We start from the raw sequence: 15,782 nt of genomic DNA, 5'->3' as shown, positions 1-15,782 counted from the left end.
CAATTTAATAGACCCTACCAAGACCCAACGCTTTATTCTCCCTCCACTGGCTCTGTCATAGCAGGTTAACTGGAGCATGAACATAAGTACAGGGCATGATGTTGCATTACAACATTAAAATTGTTGTTGCTGCTCCGGTCAAAACTGAGAAGGGGTTGACACTGTCAAACTATCAATGGAAAAGGGAAATATCTGTAGGGAAAAATAATTATTTTCAAATATATCAGTGAAAACAAACAATAGGAAATAAAAATTACTTGATGTCTCTTAAATGTCTTAGTTAGAGTTAATCTTCATCCTTCTGAGGTGGATAAACTGAGTACCAGTAAGTTTATTTTGCCTGTGGTTCTTTGAATGACACATTTATAACTGAAGGACCTTTTTAAAAAGCAGCCGTACTCTTCTTAGGAAAAAAAAGTACATCTATCTAACTAGGTGCTTAGTTGACCCTCATCTCCTTAACACCTGAAAGCAGAAGTTAAAATTTCCCAAACTAATCAAAGATGTTTCACAAAGTTTAGAGAATGACAGTATTTTAATTAAATCAGATAAGCTCTTAAACATGTCCATGATGGTAAAGCTACAGGTTCTGACATAGTTTCTATGAGAAATTTTCTAATGCTCTCTGTATACTTATTTATACAGAATGTCCAAAGTAATGAAAATTGTACTGCCACCAAAACGATAAAAATCCAGAACTGCGGACCTCTCATTGCCTCACGTCCTTCCTTAATGTCAACAGTTAAGTCCTTGCTAAAGTGTTTCCCAGTAGACTGGCCCAACTGCTCCCCACAATACTGATCAGTCTGGCTTTATATTTTATTGAGCAGCCAACAATAGTTGTAGGAAATTGTTAAACATTATTTACTTCCTACAATACCACAAGACTGAACCGCTCACTTTGGCCTCAATTCAGCAAGGCACTTAAGCATGTGCCTAGCTTTAAGCATTTGCGACCTCAATGGAACTACTCACATTCTTAATATCAGGCACATGATTAAGTAATCAGGCCCTCTAAACCTCAACTCAGAGAAGACATAGGGTGGTGGGGTTTTGTTTGTTTGTTTTAATATATATTTGCAACCCTAGAAGCTTTCAGTTTGGGTCTTAAATTATATGCATGGGTCAGACTATTTCAGCAAAATCCAACTATGACAGAACTGGCTAAGAACTTTAAACTAAACAGAGTTTAAACTTTAAACTTGCAAGAGGGACAGTCAAAGTTTTTCATTAGTCCTATAATTGTATGCATTGGTCACTGAGCCCCTACCCATTGCCCTTTGATCATCTTCATTTACTGAAGAAGTTAAAAGTGCCAACCATGAACTTAAGCTTTCACTCTTGGCTAACTACCTGCTTATTCACTTCACCTCTCCTCGAAACTCTCTGTCAGGTATGAGATCTGCTTTTTAGGGAAGTTGTCCAGCTTGAAAACTAACAAATAAATTAACAGTCACCCCCCACTAAATCCCTGGACAAAATATACCAGTCACATCACCAGCAGCCACTTCTACTCTCTTGGAGAACAGACTGATGAACAATAGGAAACAGATTTGATACGAACTCCCATCTATCTTTTGAAGTGCCTTAAAATCCTCTACGCAATAAATATAGCATCAGGTCCTTCTACCCCTTCCCTATTTTGTATTCCAACTCCACACATTCTCCAACCTGGTCAAGTCTGAATAAGAATGTGGGTAGGAAGCACCAAGGATATTCCCCTACCCACCTCCATTACCCATACAAAGGTAAGCTTGTATACAAACATGTGACTGGCTGTGGACCTGCCTGAGGACAGAAACAGATTCCAAATATATTTCTTCTCTGCTGTGTCCCATCACTACAATATGGTTCAGCGCCATTTCACCACATAATAGTGAGAACCATGATAACAGCTAATGAGCCTCCTCCTGCTACTGTACTTCAAACGTTGCATCCAGTGTGCTCTACAGTATTTGCCTGCCGAGTCCAATCAGTGGCGCAGTAGGTACATTGTCAGTAATTAGTTAATGTGTACTATCCTTAATTGGATGGAATCAGACTGCTCAGCTGTGTGTCATAGGCCCTATATAGCTAGCAATTCATGGAACTACTTCTTTAGTTCAAGAGGTGGAGTTCTGTGCTTTCCTAGTAGGAGGATCCTACTATGATCCTACGCCCAGTATTGATGTGAAGTTCCAAGAGACTGTGGTATCCAACATATGATAATTGTGAAAATTTAGTTGGCAAAGATTTGTTACAGCCTTAATTTATAAAGTATGTTGGCATCTTTTTGGATGGAAAAAGGTGTTATAAGAAATCACTACCACATCAAATTCAGACCAAGAGTAAGTACAGCTCCACTGGCTTTGCTAGAATTGTACTCACTCACACTTGGTCTGGATTTTGACTCCAAGAAGGCAAGTAATTTGCTGAGCTGATTAGAGAACAAATTGATTTATGTTGTTGCAAAGAATTTTTAAATTGTCTGCATTTCAATTGTGCTGTATATTAAGTGTGACTAGGTCAAGCTTTTATATACTGGCACTGAAAATTACTTGGCATATGACTCTACCTTTTTTCTATCCTAATGTCCCAATAAGTGCAAGTCAATCAAGTGTCTTCCTTTTCTTAGAAGGGTTTTCTGCTCATGTTACATCATTAGAGGATTAACAGTTTCATGAAAAATATCTTCAAAACTTTGGAAACAACAGATTTTACAAATGTGAACTAATACTTAACTCCGAGAAAAACCAAAAGCACATTACAGTAATGTATTCTGGCTCACCTGATTTATAGAATGTAAAATCTAACCTGAAATATATGCAGTGAAGATTTATGAATGATCACAGTGAATGAGCAAGTTACTCTGTTAAAACTATGGATGCACTAGTCTACATTATTAGCTTCCTTGTAGTTTCACCCATAGCAGAGGCAGGTAGACACAATTCCTCCTACCACCCACTTAGATGGCAGTTGAAACAAACATTTCCTTTGAAAGCTCTGGGATGTCTTGAATTATGGGATGGAAAGTGGGGCAAAGTCCTTTGATTCATACTCAAGTTCTGATCTGTTTATATGTTGTAAAATACATTTTCTTTTCCCTTCAAGAAAAAAATCCATATAACATTTTATTTAATCATGGGTAGCCAGCTAGCATTGTAGATGGTGTGTTTCACTTCCTGAGTTCCTACACCTGGTGTTTCCAAATCAGCATTTCCTAACACATACAAACAAGGGCAACCCAGGACAAAAATAAATCACCATCATAAGTGCAATTATTCAGGACATGAATAGAAATATATTCTCTCTGTTCATAACTATGTATATTTGTAACTTGTTCTGAAGGAAAAAACCCTCCAAATGTACTTACTTGCAGTTTATTTAAGCAGCTACTTAATCCATCTGGACATCTTTTTGGATTTCAATGTATTTACTAATCTCAATGGTTTCTACAGTACATGGTGCTTTATGGAAAAATAAAAGGTGACAAAGTCTCCACAGCTAAGAAATTACAGCCCAGGAGACCAGTCATTCAAACCCTTAATGGGATAATTCACCTGAGTAAGGGGCTGCAGGATTAGGCATTAAATTACCCTACACAGATGGGTAATGGATATTGCTAACAATTTAGTCTGGATACCTGTTGTTGAAGTTTGGCATGTATCTTGCCGTGCCAATTATTAGAGTATATCAGCTGTAATCGTGGTATCCTTAGAATGACACCTCATCCCAGCCTCTAAACAGCAATTAAATGTACCTATAGTGAAGACTATTAGGGATCTTCCCTATTGCCGTATTCTCTCCTTGCTAGAGGACATTGGCAGTGGGAGGGGTAGGTCAAGGAATGCAATGAGATAATTCCCTGGCTTCAGACTTGAGGAGAAACTTCTAGGCTGAAGACAGAAGTTTGCAGAGGGAGTTGAAGAGATAATGCCAGCTCTAGCATGGCCTTTCCTACCGCACTTTGTCCATTCGCAAGTGCTGCCACGCTGCAATATTTAAAGCTGTGCATCGACTGCCAAAAGACAGAATGTTTCATCTATGCAAGCCAATGCAGAATGAATGAGGCACAGCTACTATAGAACTGGGACTGCTTCTCACCTTCTAAACCTTTGCCCAGTTACAGATAAGCTGCCAATTTCTTAAGACACAGAGGGTTTAGGGAGGAAGAACATGATTACTGATATTTGGGTGTGACTAGAACATTAACTATCCTGTAGCACTTTGTCAATGACTGCAAGGGGTCAGGCCCTCAGGTTTACATCTGACCCAACTGATGGCATCTCCAGTAGCTCAGCACTCCCTAACACCAAACAGGTCATTGGTTCACACTGAAAACTTTTCTTTTAATCCACAGACAAGATACAATCAGATACAGGGATGAACTGATAGATGTGTCCCCGGAAATATTAACAGAACCCAACACTATTTAGCTTGCAAGACATAATGGAATCAGAGCCTGGGCAGTGTGACTGCACTATGAGAATTATTTAAAAACAGATATTGTTTGGAAACATTATTGTTTACTTTATGTGCTGCCTGTGTGCCTGCAAAAGAGAAAAGCCCAACTGTCTCTCCAGATAAGACGCATTTCCAGAGTCTGGGTCATAATGCTGCTTTCACCCACATCATACTTACGTGTACTTCTTCACTCTGACTAAGAGTGAGCTGATCTATTTTCTGTGCTCCTGGACACTGTTCCATAAAGTCAGGGCAATGGCACAGGTAAATTTGCCAGAAGCTGGGAATGGACAACAGGGCATGGATCACTTGCTGATTATCTGTTCTGTTCCTTCCCTCTGAAGCAGGCATTGGCCACTGTCAGATGACAGGATACTGGGCTAGATGGACCTTTGGTCTGACCCAGTATGGCCATTTTTATGTGCTCTCATGCAGAATGAGTTGCCCTGTGTCAAATAGTAAGGAGTGTGTGTGTGTAGGAAGAGGGCTAATCAGAATTAGGCAGTTTTAGCCCATTACCCCTGGAAAATATGAGTGAAGAACTTGGCTTTTTTATGGGAGGGTGAGGGGCAGAGTGTGTGGAGGAGTATGGGGTAGGAGGCTTCTTCTCTTTGAAATGCTGGATGATGTTGTCACTGCCTGTTATGGGCTTCTTTTAACCAATTGTACCTGCAGGTGTAACACTGATAGACCCCAGTTGTTGGCGAGTGGGATTGAACCTGGGGAGCTTAGTGCATGAGCCTCTACCACATGAACTAAAAGCGAACTGGCTGTTAGCTAAGGCTGTAGAGCAGACTCATTTTATCTCTCTCTCTCTCTCTAAGTGGTCTCGGTGCCAGAAGGGTGTGTGGGTTACACAGGCACTGCTTTTATATCAGTGCACACATACACTCCAGATGTTCCTGCCATTGTCACCCTTTTGTACATTACAGTGCTGTCTCTTTGAGTCTTTAAGAGCAGTAACCTTGGGTTTTTCAGACACTTACACCGTGGCTGCAAAATGAAAGGACAGAAGGAATCCTTTTCCCTTATACAAAAGCATGAAAATGAAAGATATCAAAGTGAGAGCCTTGAGCTTGATGTTCTCTGTTCAGAATAAGGACAATTTTAAATCTGGGAATTATTACTGCAAGTCATTTGAGCAATCAGTGCCTAAAATCATCAGAAAAGCTGGATGCCTTGTCTCAAATCAACAGGAGCCCAAACATTATTTTGAAACAGTCTGCTCCTAAAAATTTGTGCCATTCTTAAATGCTACCAGGTGTTGCTTTGCTAGAAATATACATTCTATTCACTACAAAAGCGTATCTGAAATATCATAGTATCCTTCCAAACTTGTATGTTATGGAAACTTAATAAGGCTCAATCTTTCCCTCAGATACACCTGTGCAACTCTCACTGAAGACTACAGGAGCTGAGCACCTGTTCTGAGGGAAGAATTTGGCCCAAAAATGCCTTAAATCCTGCTGTTTGATTGTGGATTTAAGACAGTCTTTAAATAACCAATATGCAATTAAAAGAATCTGTAGGAAATATTCCTGCATGATCTCACTTATTTAGGCCTTGTGAATAGTACAGAAAACTTTGTGCATTCTATGGGTCTGATTCTAATCACAGTTAATCTGATGTAAATCAGGACTAACTCCATTGACTTCCGTGGATTTATTCCGGTATAAAACCCACCATAAACAACATCAGAAATAGGCCCAATGGCTCCCAATTACAGTACAAAATACCCTACAAAAGAACTTTAATTGCCGAGGACTGAAATCAGTGGGAGTTGGATCAGGCCATAAGATCTGCAGTGTGTGTGACAAAATCTCTGGGTGCCTGGGAGTTTTCACTTAGCAATCGTATTTTTTAAAGGGAGAGGGTGAAAGTAGGTTTGGTTTATTTGTAATGAACAATATTAAGAAAGATTAATGTGTAGTAGAAAAAAACATATTGGAAAAAACAAAGAAATTTAAAAAACAAAATAAGTCCTAAAATTCCTTTAGGAAAGAAAAAGATTATTACACTAGTTAAAACTTAGCCAGGGGCAAAGGCAGGGACTCAGCTTCTAAATTATGTAGCTGTCACCTTAGACCATGCAATTAACACAAGCTCTGTTCTGCCAGTTGTTGTTTAATGTTCTAGTCCCATTCACCACAAAACACAGATTAGAGGCCATACAGAAACCAGATACTTAGCATAGTTTTTTCACTGCATTTTGTGCTGCTAGAGAACAATACCCCTCTTTTCCCCCCCTTTTCAAATAGCCCTTATCTGTGTATGTAACTCCTGTATGTTACTTGACATAGCTAACAATCAAAGGACAATAAGTATTTCAGTGCATGAGGCTTTAATTATTATTTCACAGCAATCTTCTTTCTCAATCAGGGAAAACAGCCCTAAGACAGAAAACTGTATCCAATATATCCAGGTCTTCCTTGTATATCCCTCCACTGCCACTCTGACCTAGATCACAGAACCTAGAGTTGGAAAGGACCTGCCCTTTTTGCACTACAGCTTATCAGTACAAGGCTGAGTTATGACAACAGACAGGCTACACCAAAAATGCCAATGATTCCCTGTTTCATCCACACTTTACTTGTTTTATATTTGTTGAATTATTCAATTTACTGAATATCATACCCTGACATACCACCATGAAAATGTCTCCTGAAAAAAAGTATGCATCACCCAGGCAAAGCTACACTATTTGAGGATGAAACTGAATTTGCTTTCCATAATAGCTCGGTTCTGGGCCTCTCCCAAGGCATGTTGCCAATTATACTCTACTGTACTTACTTGGATTTGTTTGTTTTATAATGTGTAGTCCTAGTGGGAGGTAAACCCATTTCAATTAAAGTCTCTCTCACACTCTTCATGTGTTTAATGAAGTTAGATGTACAGCGGCTGCCCTTAAAAACTTGCCATTTCCCCTAAGATAAACACAGATATGGTTGCTTCATTGTTTGTGGAATTCCCCAATCCTAGCAGTGACTGAGGACATCCAACTACAAATAATAATTGCTTTTCTAAAGCAACGGGAACTTTTTCAAGGGTCTCCACTGTGGAGTGTTTAAAAATGTATCCTGAGTTTATTTTTTATTGGGAAATCGTCAGACAGCATTCATTCTCAAGTCACTAATTTTCAGACTTGATTGTTCTCAACATAATACCACAACTGTTGTGTAGTCAGCAATAGTTCACACAAGCCTAAGACATTAGACTGTTCAAGAGAAGGAACGTTAGCCTGAACACTAAAGTTATACATAGCATCATAGGATCTTTAAAGTTCTACCAGGGCAGATACCAGATAGCAATGGGGACATATCATATTTGAAGGATAGCTGAGCCTTGTATTATTGCACTGTAATGTCAGTAATAAGCACACGAGCTTAAATCCCGTTATTGAACTCAAACCCACAACCTGCTGGGCCTGGGGTGACAGCTCTACCAAGAAAGAAACATTGTCAATACTGGAGAGTATATATAAAACTGAAGAACAGAATGCAGCATGGAGGGGGGGAGGGGAAAGAGAGATAGAAAAGGAGGACATGGGGGAAATAGTGAAAGGAAAGAGGAAGGGATCACAGAATTTGAAAGAAAGGCTGTATTTTCCAGTAGGTACCTCAATGTCCCTTGTTGAAGCCTAATGACTGGTCTAAATGGGGAATTCAGGGGGAAGGCTTTGCAAAATAGCAAATGTGTGAATTTAAAGCTCAATAGCTATTCCACAAGTGTATGGACACTTTCATTCTGCACTAAAAGTGCTGAGTCTGCTTCAGAAGTGGATTAACCAAAACCTCTCAAAGCACACCAAGGGCAGAATAAGAGCATCCAGACAGGGATCTAACACAGAATAGCTATTTAGCAATAAGTATTCCACTAAGCAATAAGCTATTCTGGGCTTTTCCCTGTGTAGACAAGCCCTGAAAGTCCTTTTATTTCTACCACTTCAACAATGAGAGATTCCAAGGACTGGATGGGACTCTTCCTAAGAGAGCAGTGCTCCATTCCTTCATCATCAAATAGAGCTCCTGGAACTTTGTAAAAGATAGACATAGAAAGAAAAAAATGTTCTCTAAATCAGGAACAGATACTTTAAACTTATCTAAACAACCCAGTCCTCTTAAAAAAAAAAAAAACACAGCATCCCGTACATTCAACAGTGCATTGTTAAAAGGGCATTGTGATTAAGTAGGTCATAGTTTCTGACTGAGACTAACAACTTTGTCTTCCACACAGCTCCTTTTAGTGCATTGTTTCTCTTTAAAGTGCTACATTTATTTGTTCATACATACTTTAAACTTAGACATAGAAGTTGCATTGTTAAAAAGAGAATTATCCCAAAGATAATTGGAGAGACCAACAATTAAAATCAGCTCTTGCGTTTTAATGCATTTGACTCCCTACAGTTAATTTCTAACTGCTGGATTGCACTGCACGGACACTGTAAATATTTTCCACCAAAAGGTAACTGGGAGATTTCTGTCCTCATTTCATTTAACCCCAGAGAAACAGCTTACTCACAAGAAGCTGGGAATGTAAAGATGAATCCATTTTACTGGGTCTCTTTTCTTATTCAGGTTCCCTGGCTGGTTTTTCAGAATCATTACACATATAGAAAGCAACATTCTCTGAACAGTCATACCCCCATGGTACATATATTCATTATGAATCGGGGGGCCCTTAATGTGAATACCATATACAAATATATAGTTTTATCTTCTTGACAGCTGTCTGAAGGAAACTATATATTCCAGCTTCTGGGAGAATTTGATTGGTGTCACCGGTAAAATATTACTTTCCACATTATTCTCCCTTCATCTTTTTTAATCTGTGTGGAATTATACACTGACTGAATTCCTCTGCCCTCAAATGGGAGCATAATGTTATTGTAGAAGGTTATTTGTAGGGATGGGCAAATCAGTTTGGGAGAAATAGGAATCTTTCCAAATCTTTGCCCATTTCCCAATCACCCACCAAACTTTTTTGGAAAGTTTGAAAATCAGTTAAAACCTCCCCCTAACTACTCTCTCCCCAGCTATATCTTGTATGTAATTATAGGTCCTCTTGTAAGAGGTGAAAGAGTAACCTGGGGGAAAATGGGGTAGGGACTTCATTTTGCCTTATTCTGGTCCCCTCACCAGTGGAGTGGGCCATGCCTCACTTTTGGCGACAAAAGCAAGTAGCCCCTCCACTGGTCTTGCTGGTATCCCTGTTTTAGAACTAAGTGACACTCTGGAACTGCCTTTCAACATGCTAAAGGACTATGAAATCCTGGAGCATGTGTGATCCCTCACTTCCTTTTGTGTAAAGCTGGCAATTCTTATGAAGAGGGAGGGATATTGGGCACTCTGGGTTTTTACAATCATGCTATGTGCTTACTGTGTGATCTTCAAGCAAGTAATTCTGGTAACACCTCTGTCGGTCAATCAGAATGTGCAATTATTAACAACAATACTATGCATGTATACAGCATCTTTCATTTGAGAACCTCAGATTGCTTGCAAAGAAACTTAAAGAGTTGTTATTCCTACTCCATGGGTGGGAGAAAATGAAGCACAGAGCAGTTACTTGCTTGAAGGTCACACGGTAAGTCAGTAGGAAAGTCAGGAATAGAGCCCAGGTTTGCTCACTTCCTGCTCAAACCACTAGACGACACTGCCTCCCTTTACAGGATACTCACTACTGTTAACACTCAAGTGTTCTAAAGCTAATCTTTTTTGGAAGGGCCCATCAGAATTATTCCAGGCTGGTAAATGTGGTAATTTGGGAACAAAAAAGTGTAATGCATCATTCTTTAGCAATGTATATATCTTTTATATATATAAATAAATTTCTTCACTGTTCAAGATGTTTGCATAGTGCATCTCCACTATGCCAACTTCATGTATTCACAAGATGGCTCTAGGCAGCTGGAGAATACTTTTATATGAAAATCAGATGGAACACAGCTGCCGTTTATTTTCACAGCCAGCTTTTAGAGCCATTTGAAACGCTGCTGCAGGCATCACAATAATGGCAGCTATAGACAAAATAAAACATTTCATTATGCCTAGTCAGGTTTTTCACCTAGGTGCATAAAAGGCAGATGAATTGTTCATAGGATCTCATGTTACAAATTGTGAAGGAGCTGCTGCCATCCAGTTCTGCACAGACCACCTACCTACAATAACTGGTTCCACAGACAACTATATATAGGAGAGAAGGTTATCCTTGTGCAAATTAGGTTATTGCAGAATCACTGATCATGGTAAATAGAGCTGAGTGAATAATTCTCAGTGAACAATTTAACTTCTCTTTCTGCTCATGGGATATCCACAAGCAGAGCATCACTTCTAGTTTATTCACTAGCCAACTAATAATGACCATTTGGTCATGACTACTTTAAATGACTATTTTAAATGTATTGCTTAGATGCGATTGGTCAGATCAAATGTTTCTTTTCCCGGCACTGGATGAGCTCACATCTGGTGTAAACGCTGAAATTCACTTACCGTGAACATGTGTACTATTAAACTGGATCGCTTGAATTGCTGCAGAAAGTGAATACAACATATTAATGAACACAACTGAGGCGTATTCATTTAAAAATAAATTAATATCCATGGATACTTTTTGCTGCATTATTTGCCTATTTTTGCATAGAACAGAAATCCCCACAGTAGAAAAAAAGTCTCAAAGCTGAAAGGCCTCAGATATAGGATTAAAATCCAAACCAAGTCTCCGCAATGCTGTATATCATCAGCATACAGTCATTCCATACACTATAGCCAGCTAATGGGGATAACAGTGTGGGGAATTCATTTTCTGGGAAAGTTCCCTAAACATCAAGAATACCTCCCTTATTCCGGCAGAAATTCACCCCATACAAGAAAGTAATTGGTTTCTAGGCTACTTGCATTACATTTTATCCTTAAGAGAGGGGTTGCTATTTTTACATAGGCAGGGGAGGGAAGCAATTAAACAGCTTTACAGTCTTCATGTGGCAATCATGCACCCACCAACTTCTTCATATAGTTGGTATTAAATCCCAGAGCACTCAATTAACTTCTAAACAGGGTTTTACTTAAGATCACAAGAAGACTTTAGAGCAGAGGCTTTTATTCTATGCTTGAGTACTGGGTGAAAACATCCCCATCATAAACCCTTAAAAATGTTAGGGAAGGATCATAATGGAAATGCTGACAGAGCCTTAACTACAATGGACGTTAGTGGACACTGTTAGAATGAGAGAGAGAAGAAAGAGGACAAGTGAATTCAGACCATGAGCTCTTTCACTACTTAAGCACAGCTGCAGCAGCAGTAGAGCATGGTCAAGTGCCAGTGCTTCATATGGACATATTAGGTCCATGGTAGCACTGGAGATGCATTTTGCTCATTGCATCTAGCAAATTATGCAGCACTGAATCAGTTAATTGGCTCAGTTAATAGACTTCCCCAGATCATAAATACCAAAACGTTTTCTGAATACTCCTTTCAGGATGTACTGTGTAATTATCAGCAGCAGCTTGGCTCATTAATGCATCTCAACACAACACGGAATGAAGTTGAACAAGACACAACCAGAAAGTTGAATGTTGGAGATTAGTTCTGTATCAATGCAAAGAAAGAGCAGAGCAAAGCACTTCCTTAAAATATTACAAATCAATGTCTGTAGAATTCAGGTCAAGAGAAGACAGCTATATGAATACAAACAAAAAAAAATGTTAAAAAACTTAACTCAGATTTCTACTGCAAGATAAAATACTGTATATCCTTAAAATACGCTTTAAAAACCCAGAATCTCCCAGCTAAAGCAAATATATCTATCTGAAGGGCTTTTCTCTGAATTCTATTAATATTAAAAGCATGTTCAGATTTTGGTACCACATCTCTCTCTCTTTTACTGTGTTTCACTTAAAAGAAAATTCAAAGAAGCCTTGCTAAACAACACATTCAAACCCTGGAGTTTTAAGAGGGAAGTAACATAATATAAAATTATAAAACTTTATTAGTGTACCTGTGGTGAAATAAAGACAGTTTATAAATACATATCAATTAGTAAAAAAAAATGCATTTTAAGATAATATGATTCACTTGGAATCTTTCACTTCTAATCTTTAAAGGTAGTGGTAAACTTAATGCCTCTTTTCCATCTTAAATTAGAATGAATCTTTCATCCTGAATACTGTAAATATTGTCTGTATGCCTTGTTGCAACGTTCAGTAAAGGCACTAACTAATACTACAAGCATAAACACTACAGCATTCAATTCATACAACAATATATTCAATAGGAGAGGGAGGACACAGAGACGGTACTTACAGGTAGCAATATTCCGTCAGGAGCTTGAAGACAAGAGGATACTGGTATAAGAGGGATAATGAAAGTCACTGACCCAGTAATCTGATTTAAAGGGCTTGCAGAAAGAGAGAGAGAGAAATCCTATGAGGGGGCGAGAGAGAGAGAGAGCTGAAATTCCAGTCTTTCTGGTCAGCTTGGTTTTAGTTTTCTTTGTACTAAAAATCCACATTAAAAAGTCTCTTTGCCATAGTTGCTTGCCAAGCTGCTGCTGACTTGAAAACTTCCAGAGTACAAAAGCTCCGGGGCTTCCTATGATAAGGGCATTCTAAAGATGCCTTCAAATGTTTACACTAAGAAATGTTTCTCTGGCAATGAGCCCCAGATCTTTCCCTTCTGCTAGTTGAGTCTGCTGGAACGAAAAACTGAGCTCCTGGCTGTTCATTTCCCTCCCCCCACCTCCGGTTCTGTTAGACTATTTTGTTTTTCCACTATCAGTTATGTGCTAAAGCTTGATCGCAAATAGCTGTGGTAGAAATCTCTCCACCCTAACCCCTTCTCCACTAAAGAAAAAGAAAAAGTCTTTATTCAAATACAGATTAGAACATAGCCTCCATAAAAGGATAACCAGGCAGCTCTTGAGCTCATGTCAGCATGGCTAGTAAAATTAAAATCAAATACATTATTATTGTAATGTGTTTAGATTACTACAAAATAGATTCTTTCCACCAGTTGAAATATTTCAACTGGCTGAGAGTGAAATTCATATTTTAGTCCAAATATTAACATTAAAACATTTGTTGCAAATATTCTTCCAAATTACAATAAAATAAAGATCAGTAATGAGTTCAGATTCTCTCTCCCCCTTCCCGCATCTGAAACTACAGGAAATGGAAGGAGGATTCACTGGGCCAAATCTGGCAAGGTATTGAGGCACTTAGTGCCTAAAGGGACTGGGATCCATGTTCCCTTAGCCTTTTGTCTCTAGGCTTACAGTTAGAATCCCATCCAAGTCAGAAAGGACTAAAAGTTCCTGCCATGTGATGGCTTTTTGGTGCCCCACGACAAATGAGTTTAGTGGGTCTAACTCCTGTTTCCAGTGGATAAGGGTCCACGTTACAAAGCCACCACCCTCACAGTTAGCATTAACTGACACTGTGTTGTCAGCCTCAGCAGAGAGGCCAACCATAAAAGAGCATGGAGACTGAAATACTCTCTCAGTTCACAGTGCAGGGTGTTCCTCTAAACCAGAACTGAAACCCAGCAGAAGAGCAATATGGGAAGCTTGCATTGCCTCTGCTACACCCAGGCTTTGGATAAACAGAAGACTTATGGCTCCAGGATTCACAGTAAACAAGCTGAGGGTCAAATTCATCTCTGCTGTAACCCCACTAACTACCATGTATTTGCCCCCCATTTACTTCATGCTGAATTTAGCCCCCATGTAAGAAGCACATTAAATACACACAAACAAAAGTGGTCAACATATTCTAAACATTAAAAACCCTAAAACTATTGTGAGAGAAAAGCTTCTGCAGATGTTCTTGTTGCTCAAGAGGCACAACCCAGAGGCAGATGAAGAAAACAGTGTTAAAAATTAAAAGGGACCAAAAAAGCCCTGCCAAGTGGATTGTAATATGATAAACAATTTGAGCAAAAATTGTTTTAGGAAAAATACTAGGCAACAAGTTTTTAAACTTCAGACTTCACTCTTGTGTCCTAGTGGGGAAATGCCCTGGTTTTCAGAACTGTAAAAACCTTCAGATTTTATCACTTTGCAGTAAAATTTGGAATGAATATCTTTCTCTTATGAGTCACATAAATGGTTTCAGTTAATTTGCTTCAGCTGTTGAACATGTCTGCTCACTAATATTTTACTTCTAATTCATGGTGATGGATGGTCTCTCTGCTTTGCACAATGCCCATGTCTGTGGTCTGGTTAGTATCTGCAGAACTGCGATACAGGTATGCTGACCAAAAGTGCAAGTTTCCTAACAAGTATGGTTTTAAGGAGTAACATTATCATCTCTGGCCAAAATCACTTCTAGCATAAGTGGAGGCAATCCCTTTCAAGTCAATGTAGATTTCCTGTGTGCACCAGATGTGAATTTGGGGTCTTGCACCTTACTGTAGTCTGTAAGGTTTTGAATCCCTTTTATTTACAAATGCCAGAACATTGGGGGGGAATGCACATTCTGTAGATATACATGTATACACACAGACCATTTTCATTTCAATATTTGCCTAAATCGTAAAAGGAATGGGCTGTATCAGTTTACATGAAGGAAGACCTACTCTGCTACTTATATACAATGTATCTTTCTCATTAATAATTAGCTACAACATGACTTAGAATGCTGGTGTGAATGTGAACAGTCAGCATGTTTTCCAGACTCTTTCTTTAAGCAGGATGATAATAATAATGATCAGTTGTTTTCATCCCCAACTTTTATTTGTAAAAGAAAAAAATGCACCTGATGCACAATAAAGAAAAAAAATTACCGTTCTGTTCAGTTTCAATTCCAAGTGTTAAACAGTAGCCTAAGCAATTGTAAGGTGAAGTGTGTCAAACAATACACTAATTTTCACATTCTATTAAAGGAGAAATGCTGTTCTTTAATGACAAAATCCACACAACCTGAGAAGCTGGGCTGTGTGCAGCAAGTTCTGCAGAGATGCAGAGAAGAAAAGATCCTCTCCCTTGGCTGAAAGTGGCATCAAAGCTGGTCTGTGGCCATCACTACAAGTGTATGTTAAGTCTATGCATTGCCTACAGGGTGAGTGGGAAGTCGGAGAAGACTAGATGATCCGCAGCTAAATTAGATCTGCCCTAACCCACACTTTCTCCATCCCTTCAGCAATGAACTTCAACCATGCAGACTAAGAGACTGATCCAGCTCCCATTGAAGCCAAGTGCAAAACTCCTAGGGACTTCAGAGATGCAGGATCAAACTAAGTAGGGAGCTGCAGAAGGTGGGCATGCTGGCACAGTGCCTGATCCAGCAAGTTGCTGAGTGCCTTCAGTTCTGATAGACTTCCATGAAGTCACACAGCACCCTGCAACA

The 15,782-nt window shown here is 39.1% G+C and overlaps 1 protein-coding gene across 9 annotated transcripts in view; it reads right to left on the bottom strand.

The window, feature by feature from the left end:
- The window catches only part of FREM1 (FRAS1 related extracellular matrix 1), a 97,273-nt gene extending 84,127 nt beyond the window's left edge, over window positions 1-13,146 (bottom strand). For 3 of the 9 annotated variants that reach the window (XR_004646124.1, XR_004646125.1, XR_004646126.1), the window contains exon 1: window positions 12,742-13,146. The gene's annotated coding sequence lies outside the window, so the exon portion shown is untranslated. Of the gene's footprint in view, window positions 1-10,931; window positions 10,971-12,741 lie in introns of all 9 variants that reach the window. The other 6 variants (XM_034773551.1, XM_034773552.1, XM_034773554.1 and 3 more) reach the window with 4 other exon arrangements.
- Between the last annotated feature and the right edge of the window lie 2,636 nt (window positions 13,147-15,782).

This window comes from Trachemys scripta, chromosome 6 (genome assembly GCF_013100865.1).
Source record: "Trachemys scripta elegans isolate TJP31775 chromosome 6, CAS_Tse_1.0, whole genome shotgun sequence".
In the NCBI taxonomy this organism is placed as follows: domain Eukaryota; kingdom Metazoa; phylum Chordata; order Testudines; family Emydidae; genus Trachemys; species Trachemys scripta.
This window is presented reverse-complemented; position numbering and strand designations above follow the sequence as displayed.